The sequence below is a fragment of the Mus caroli genome, chromosome 3 (genome assembly GCF_900094665.2).
Source record: "Mus caroli chromosome 3, CAROLI_EIJ_v1.1, whole genome shotgun sequence".
Classification (NCBI taxonomy): domain Eukaryota; kingdom Metazoa; phylum Chordata; class Mammalia; order Rodentia; family Muridae; genus Mus; species Mus caroli.
The window spans coordinates 102625184-102634926 of record NC_034572.1 but is presented as its reverse complement, the minus strand read 5'-3'; positions in this window follow the sequence as shown (position 1 = coordinate 102634926).

Sequence of the window (9743 nt, the reverse complement as noted above, 5' to 3'; positions counted from 1 at the left end):
GGTAAGCCTGTCAAAACTGGGTGCCTACAAAGGGGAAACACCGAGGCTCTTCTGCCTACTGTGGCAGCTGGCTGCCCAGGCAGGCTCCATGGCCCCTTGGCTTCAGCCCTGGGAAACAGCCTGGACAAGAGGACAAAGAGCCAGGCTGCTCCTGTTTGTGATTAATTCACATTCCCATAACCTTAACATTCAGTTAAAAGAAAAGCAGCTTGAACCGTGATGGGGAGACTAGGCTGTCCTGCTTACAAGTTTGTCAGGAATAGCTAGGTGGTCCTGTGTTATCTCGGGCCTGACCTAGGTCTCCACAGCTGCTCCCCCCAACCCCGTCCTCCAATGCCTGTAGCCTTGGGCACAGGGTTCTGCCTTCCTGCATCCGCTCTTGTCTCCCCTTCACTAGCCAGCTTTACTCTCTACCTTGCCAGTTTCCTGGAGCAGCCTGCTCTTGGACTCTAGACACCCTGAGCAGTCAGTCATTTCTCCCCACATCTGTCTTCCCCAGAGAGGGCCAAGTAGTCTTCACAGAATGTGTGCCTCATTGCCAAACCAGAGGAGAGCAAAAAAAAAAAAAAAAAAAAAAAATGGCAGTCTTCCCATGTTTCATACAAATAGAAAATAGAACAGTGTCCCGTGCTCTCAGACAAGGGCTAACTCGGGTTCTCAACCTGTGAGTCGTGACCCCCGTGTCAAACCTTTTTCCCCAAATAATTATATTATGCTTTATGTAATTAGCAAAATTGCAGTTACAGCATGAGTTTTATGGTTGGGGGCCACCACAACACGTGGAACTGTATTTAAGGGTTGCAGCATTAAGAAGGCTAACCACTGTGGTTTATTCCCCAGAGTGAACCATACTCCTTACTTTGGAGCAGTGGCTTTGGCTGATGCAAGCCTTCTTTAGAGGATGGGCCGACCCACCTGGAAGTACTTGGGAATGAGCCCAGATAACCTTGTCTCCACCCTGGTAGTGCCTCCGCAGCCAATGCCCTCATCCCTGCCTGGCACCTTGACTGCCCCAGCTCCAACCTCAGCTACCCGGGTTACCTCAGCAAACAACCCCCCGAGGCCCTGTGGAGTGAGTCAGAACCCTGAGTCCCTTAGAAGGTTTTGGTTCCCACACCCAGGAATTCAGAGCCAAAATGCAGGTCTAGATGAGGGAAGTAATCTACTGGGACATGATGCGTGTCCTAACCACTGATCATCAACCAGAAGGCATGCTTTCCACCGCCGATTCTGAAAGGTCAGGCAAATGTGGAGGCCCAGCCTTTCCTAGGGACCATCCTGAGCTCAGCCTGCTCAACCAGACACACCCCTAGGGCTGAAACCCCACTCCTGGCTGCAGACTCCCTGCAGTCTGTACTGCTTTAACTTTCCTGAAGCTTTTCCGGTTTATCCTGGATCTATCAGATACAACTCCCATCCCTCCTACTGGGGGCCTAGAGCAGTCCTGGCTGTGCTCCCAGGGTAAGTCTGACAGGCTGAGCTGGGATGGGCCCCAAAGAAATGAGTTACATGTCAGAGCCTGTGCCAGGATGAGGGGCCCCTACCACTCTCCCAGCAGGGGCTTCCTCGGTAGCTCCTCCCAGATAGGCACAAAAGGGGTGCATCCTTGCAGACCCCACTTGAGCCTGATTGAGCTTAAGGCTCCGCCTCTGATTGTTGCCCTTTTAAGAGCCCTCCCAATGGGGGCGGGGTACTGCAAGCAGAGTCTTGCAGAAACCCAGCAATGTACAGCTCCCCTACCAAGGTGCCTGGAAAGACCTAGATCCAGGTTCTCAAGGCTCTGGTCAGAGGCTAGGGTTCCCGTGGTCAAGAGACCTCTGTTCTGGAGAGATGAGATGGATCCTCTCTGGCTGCTCTAACTGACTGGTCTGGAAAAGGCAGTGTTTTGGAGTCTCCTATCTAGTAACACTGCCCCCCTCCCCTACAGAAGCCTGCTGTCAGAAAGAGTCTGGGAAATTACATTTGTTGAGGTGTAAATTGCTGATAAGAAGGTATGACCCTTAAGGGACACTGAGATTCTAAATCCTGAACTGAAGAACTAAGCTCCTAGTTGAGAATACTATACACCTTCCATCTTGTGTCAGAGAAGACCATTTCTTTTTACTCTTCCAAACCAGCCCTACCCCCTTGTGCCTAGAGTCTGTCTCCTGGGCCTTAGTCTTTAGCTGCTGTGCCTAAATTTCTTCTTCTGCTTCATCTTCCTTTGCCTCCCCTTAATCTCAACCTGTTTACACTGTCCCCATCTGCAGACAGCATCCTATCTAGCTCTTCTTTTTTTTTCCTCGATTCATTCTCAGGGGACACTTGGCAGTTAGTTCTACTGTCTCATCAGCATCCCCAGTCCTCTGGTGTCTGCCCACTTAAGAGGGAATGCGGACTGCTCTGCTCAGCTGGAATCGCAAACTCTGAGTTGGGGCTGAGGAAGCAGCTTGGGAAAAAAAGCAACATGGCACTTGACTCCACGCGCTGGTTCCAAAAGCATCTGGTCCTTCCATATGCCTGCTCTTCAGTAACGTGTGGGGCTCCCCAACATGCTGACTGAGCCTCTCTCTGGGATGGCAAGCCCTTATTCCCACAACACATCCACATCTACCCCTGACCCAGACACCGGGGAGTCACCCTAGACAGCTTCCTGCTCCTACCCCAGGCCAGTTTGCTGCACAGTCCCGCTGAGTTTTCACCATGAGATCCGCTTCTCATTGCCCCGCTGTTCTACAGTCCTGCAGGGACAGCCTGTGATGGGTCAGCCATGATTCTCCCTCAGTAAGGGCTGGTAACATGACTCAGCTGGTGAAGGAACTTACTGCATATCAGGCCGAGTGTGATCCCCAGGACTCAACATTCAGAAGGAGAGGATCAACTCCTGCAGGTTGACCTCTTACCTCTGAAAGCACACATGTGTACACAATAGATAAATGAAGGGGGGGGGGTCACAAAAATATTAGTGAATATAGCCTGGTGTCTCAGCTTAACCTGGAACCAGAGTCTCATTCATTCTGTGTTGTCTACCTGTACACTCCTCTGTCTGCTTTGACAACTAAGTTACTGGAAGCATTGCTTTGGGGATTTCTACCCAAGCCTCAGCCCCAGGCTCCATCTTAGCCTTTCTGTACACAGATGACCTAAGCTGTGCACATGTGACAAACCACATATGCACTTAGCTGCATCTGCGATGGACTTTGCATCGTTTATAGAATGCCAGCTTTTTAAGTCATCCCTAGCAAACATTGCTGGCACTGTGGATGGAGCCTGCTATGGTGAAGACATCCATGCCATTTTTTATTGAGCCCAGTTGAAAGTTGGAGCATTGGGCCTGCCACCTCCAGGTACAGCTGGCTCGGAGAATTCAGTTTGTGGCTGAAGTGACACCCAACGGCCTGCCAGATAGAAGTTCAAAGCATGAAGAGACACCTGACATCTGTGCCATCCACCTATCATTTATTTATTCGTCTGATATTTATTGAGTGCCTACTATGTCTCTGGTCACATGCTAGATGTGAGGTATTTGTGGGACTCATTCTCCCTGGTCCTGAGAATAACAGATGTTAAGCAAGTAAATTGACAGGTGCAAATCCTATATAATTGCACATTGCCATTCGTGAAGAAGGAGGCACCAACTGGAAGGAGGCTCAGGTACCCAGAACAGAGTGGGGAGTAGGGAAAGGCTAGACCACTTCACACGGAGCTTTATGGGCTAAAAATGGAGGGGAGGGGGGTTGTCCAGTGTGCAACAGGGTAGGGTTCTCAGCAGGAAAGCAACATATTCAGACTTAAGTTCGAAATGTTACTCTGAGAAGAACATCATGAAGGGTCCTTAAATCACGTAACTCCTTATGGGGCTTGGTGGCATGCACCTTTAATCCCAGCACTTGGGATGCAGAAGTAGGGAGACCTCTGTGAGTTCAAGTCCTGCCTGGTCTACAGAGTGAATTCTAGAACAGCCAGGGCTATGTAGAGAGGTAGAGAAATCCTGTCGAACAGACACACACACACACACAGAGACAGAGAGAGACAGAGGGGGGGGGGGAGTGGAGGGGAGAGGAGAGGAGATCTGGATCGATCATGGCACCTAAACAAGAAAACTAGCCTGGACCCTTCAGACTATGTCATTAAAAAGAAAAACTGGTGGGGTAGGGAGCGGGGAGGGGATGACATTTGAGATGGCAACTCAAGGTAAAACAACCCTGCCAATCTAAGTTTGAACTCCAAATCCCATGAACCCGTGCCTGAAAGTTGACCTCTAACCTCCACAGGCATCTCGTGGCAAGCATGCACCTACACTCATGTAATACATTTTACATACCAAACATACATTAATAATAAGTTAAAAGGCAGCATATGGTATGTACAAAAATCTGCTTTGAAAGCAGAAACTTCAAGAGAGAGTTTGTCTTGGATTGGCTATGAGAGATGATTCTAGAGAGTCTCATTTCTGTTCCTGGCTGTGGTCATGGCAGAGGCCCAGTAGGTGATGGAGGAGGGAGAATCCTGCATCTCTGGCACAGCCTGATGAGGGGCCTAGAACACAGGTACTCCAAAAGCTGTGAAAGAAAAAGTAGTGCCGCCCGTTATTGTACCTAGGCAGAGAGTGTATATTATAGCCTAATTTTTTTTTTATTTTTAACTTTTCTCTTTTGAGACATGTTCACATGTATTCCAGGCTGACTTTAAACTCCCTATGCAGCCAGGAGTCATCTTGAGTTTTTGATCTCCCAAGGATGGCTTTGATGGCTTTCTGTCCTATCTCCTGAGTGTTGGGACTTCAGATTTGTACCACTGAGCCCAGGTTATGCAGTGCTGTGGACTGAGCCAAGGCTTCAGATGCACTAGACAAACATTCTTCCAATGGAGCTACACTCCCAGCCTTAAAGGTGCATGTTTCTTTTTGGTTTGTTTGTTTAAGGGACAGGGTCTCACTATGTAGCTCTGGCTAGCCTGGAACTTGCTCTACAGACCATGTTGCCCTTGAACAGAGTACTGGCATTAAAGGCACTTGCCAGCACACACGTCTCCCCATCCTCTGGCTCTTACACTCTTCCCACCCTCTCTTCTGCAATGTTCCCTGAGCCTTGGGTGACGGTAGGAGGATATAGACGTCCCGTTTAAGGCTGAGCACTGGTTATTTATTCTTAGCGGTTTGTCCAGTTGTGATCCGCTGGATTAATTAACTCTAAAGAAACTTCTCTAGTCAAAATTGACAACAGGGCTAACCCATTGATATAAATATTTAGAAGGCATCTTGACAATGGGACCATTCTGTGAAACAACAGTACTACGTTCCCCCTAAGACCCATGTCCTTGACAGCCATGAGGTTTTGACCAGGTTTACAGAGCCTGGTATGACTTCCTTTGTGTGAAATCCAATCCTCAAATCTAACCAGAAATCAGTTGGTTACTAATAACGCCCATGCCACTCTTGCCCCGGTGGGTACATCTTGCCTGGCAGGTCAACCACTCAGGATTATTGCTGTGGAAGGCGACGATGACCTTTCTCCCCCAGGGACCTGTACAGCACCTTCTGGCGCTATGAAAGCTAGTCAGCAGGGAAGACATTTCCAGGTCAGTTCTAGGGAGAATCCTCTGTGTCCTACAAGTCAAGTGTGTATGTCTTCAGCAGTAGGGTCTATTCATGTCTGTCTGCTTCTATTTTGAGACAGATCTCACTATATAGCCTTGGCTGTCAGGGAACAAAGTGTATGGACCAGGTTGGCCTCATTGAGATCCGCCTGCTTCTGTCTCCCTAGGCCTGGGATTGAAGGCATGCACCCAGTAGCAGTAAAGTCTCATCGAGTACTTCTGATGAACAATTGAGTGGAATGGCAATAATGTGTGTGTGTGTGTGTGTTGTGTGGGGAGCTCCATGGCTTGTCTGACCAATAATTCATAGGGAGAGGTCCACCACACCTAGCCATGAGATTTTCATTTAACAACATGTCTTCTAGGAGAAGCACTGTCCACCCATGCATGTGTTCAAGCTCCCCCCTAATGTGCGCGCGCACACACATTCTTCTAATTAACTTACAAAGTAGTAGGTTTCCATAAGGATTTTTCATACATCCTTTATTTTGGTTACCCTGTCCCCCTCCCTGTCTTCTCCTTTGTCCCCTCCCCCACCCTCACTTAAAAATTTTTTGTTTTTTAAACTTGAGTCTGTCCTGGCTGTCCTGGATCTCAATATGTAGATCAGGCCGGCCCTGAACTCACATTCTCTTGCCTCTGCCTTCTGAGTGCTAGGATTAAAGGTGTGTACCATGCACAGGCCAGAAAGCTTACATCTTAAACCTCAAGCAGGAAGCAGAGAGAACGAGAACTCAAAATGACTCTAAAAGTCTTAAAGCCCACCTTTAGTAACAAACTCCCAACAGCAAAGCTGGGCCTCCTAAACCTACCAAACAGTGCTATCAATGGGGATCAACAGTTCAGAGGGCACCCTATTCAAACCACTGTGTGTATGTGTGTGTGTGTGTGTGTGTGTGTGTGTGTGTGTGCGTGCGCGCGCGCGCAGTTCCGCAGTTTGTTTCTTTGTTCCACAGTTCCAGCTTTTCAAGTTACTGATTAGATCTGCCAGTTTCCACCTCCCCAGTGTTAAGATTATAAAATAAACAGACGGACACTTAGTTGTGTTTCATGTGGGTCCTGGGATGGAACGCAGGTCTTCGTGCTTGCAAGGCAAGCAGCTTACCTACTTGCCTCCCTGTCACCGTTGCTCCAGAAACCTTCTGCCAAAGCCACACCAGATCCATCTTACACCAGTATGAACTTGCCATAGGCCTAGAAACTAATTTCCAATACAGTAATACCTCCCCAGAGCCACCTCCACCCCTTGAATTAGGGTTTAGCTATATTGGGACTCTTATTCTCCTGTCTCAATGTTCCAACTGAGTCTACTATCCAAAGTTGCTGAGATTGAAGGCACGGTACATTCCCTTTTAAGTCGGTAAGACTTCATTGGACCTGGGTAGGAGCAGGTGGGAGGGAGACCCAAAGTTCCTGATAGTTGAAAGTCTCCATGAAGCAGGAAGCCCCTCTAGGGGGTCGCCACACTGGGCCACCCCCTTTTGAGTCTCCCAGTGATGAATATAAGGCTTGCAAATTTCCCTCCTGTTTTGGGGGAGGTGGAAAGGGCTGAGGGGGCCAGAAAGGAGGCAGCTGTCTGTCCTCCTCAGGGGCTGAGGTTAGGAGGGGATTAAGTACTATTAGCCAAATATGTGTGGAGGACGAGAAAGAAGGGAGGGTTCCTTTCATCCAGCACCCTGTCTACCTTGAGGAGAAAGGCCACTTACTTGGAGGAAGCTCTGAAAGCCTGAGTTTTCCCTGGCAGCCCTGCCCCCTCCCACACCCCTCTCCCGGGCCTTTTCAGAACCATGGCCACATTATAGAGTCCGAGTTGCTCTTTCCTCTACCCAGCAAGCCCATTTTAGTCCCACAGGGAGCCGATGAACGAAGAGCTACAGTTTCTCCATGCATTGGTTTGGGAACTTCATCAAAAACATTGCCCAACCACAACTCAAAGGATGATTAACAGACAGTATAATTTCCAAGCATTCTCTGTACCACATGCCTATGCAATGAAGAGCAAAAATGCCCACGCAATCCCCGGAAAACATAGTCTGCGGAAATGAGGAGAGGCAGAGCCCTGTGGAGACCACTTACACTCCTCTATCTAGAGAGACTTTGTCTAAAGGAAGGAAGTTCATCTTGGGTGAAACTGTAGGTTACTCCAGCAACCAGGAGTCCTCCACTAACCCTGGCCACCACCACTACCAGGAAAACAGTCCAACATGATCCTTCTATCCAGCTTCTCTTATATTCCCCTGCAGAGAGAGAAAAGCTGCCTTGTCGCCTCTGGTATAACTCTGAGGTCACATGGGGGTTCTCTGGTCTAGAGCAAAGGTGGGGGAGTCCTTTACTGTAGCTAGCTGACAGGGACTCTGTGTGACCAGAGGGTGACAGTGGGAGAGTAGCTGATACAGTGCTCTTTCAGATAGGTTCCTAAGGATACCCGGGTTCCACAGAGCAGCCCAGGGGTTCCGGATCTCATTCTCAGACAGCTCCTCATCTTCTTACAGCTGAAGCCTTGGGGCAGAGAGCTGGCCCAGCAGGTGAAAGTGTTCTCTGTGTAAGCCTGACAGTCCCTGAGACCCTCAGTGGAAGAAAAGCAACATTTCCCCAAAGATGCATTTAGCTATGGCACACCACCTTTAATCCTTGGGAGGCAGAGGGACTACCCTGGTTTATAGAGCAAGTTCAGGCTAGTCAAGGCTATACAGTGAGACTCTGCCAAAAAGGAGAGAGAGAGAGAGAGAGAGAGAGAGAGAGAGAAAGAGAGAGAGAGAAATTAAAAGACATCTCATACATGTAATAAGACAACAAATTAGTAAGAAATTTAAAAAACATTGCAGGTATAGTAATAAAAGAAATTGATTAATTTTGAGACAGGATCTCACTATGTAGCCTTGGATGGCCTTAAACCACAGAAATCCACCTGCCTCTTCCTCTCAATTGAGTGCTGTGATTAAAGGTGTATGCTACTATGCCCACTTAAAATTTTTTTGTATGTGTAAGGGGTATTTTGCCTACATGTATATTTGTGCTCTGAGTCTATGCAGGCCAAGAGAGGGCACTGGATCCCTCTCCAGCCCCTAAAAATTCTACTAAATAGTCCATCCCACCCACTCAACCCAGGACTAGAGAATTAACCTAGAACCTTGTATAGCTAGGCAAACACTGAGCTATATCCTATGCAGCTTCAATCTGTAGTGAAGGTGACCTTGAATTCCTGATCCACTAGCCTGTGCTTTCCAAATGCTGGGCTATAGTCCCAGCTTTTCCACCAGATCTGGTGTGTGTGTGTGTGTTGTGTGTGTACATGTGTGTGTGTGCATGAGTGTGCGTGCATGTGTCTATGTGTGTGCATGTATGCGTGCACATGCATGTCTCATGCACCCTTAGGATCCTCCTGTCTCTGCTTCCCTAACGTTGATGTAACAGATGTACACTCCTATGCCCAGGCTTTTAATTAATAATTACTTTTGAGTTTATAGTATAATTATATCATCTCTCCGGAGCTTTTCTTTCCTCTCTCCAAACCTTCCTATATACCTCTCCTTGCCCTCTTTCTTTCTTTTTTTTTTAAAAGATTTATTTATTTATTATATGTAAGTACACTGTAGTTGTCTTCAGACACTCCAGAAGAGGGAGTCAGATCTCATTACGGATGGTTGTGAGCCACCATGTGGTTGCTGGGTTTTGAACTCCAGACCTTTGGAAGAGCAGTCGGGTGCTCTTACCCACTGAGCCATCTCACCAGCCCTGTCCTTGCCCTCTTTCAAATTCATCACCTCTTTTTTCATTGCTGTTATATTCATATATGTATAGACATTTCTAAATAAAACCTGCTCCATCTGTAGAGTGTTACTTGAATGTATTTTCCAGGACTGACCATTGGTACAGGATAACAAATCAGCTCGCTCTTCCTTGGGGAAAGCCTGTTCTCCCACTCAGAATCCCCGAATCGCCTGTAGTTCTTGGACAGGGCTGAGGCCTCCTGGTCTGTCTCCTGTCTACTTTGGTTCATGTTTGGGCAGTCATGTTGGTGAGCCTGTGCCCAGCTTTCTAATGTGGGTGCTGGGAGTCCAGACTCAGCTCTTCATTCTTGCATGGTGGGGTCTCTCTACCCACTGAGCTATCTCCTCAGACCATATCATCACCTCCCTCGAGACTTCTGAAAATCCATTACTTTA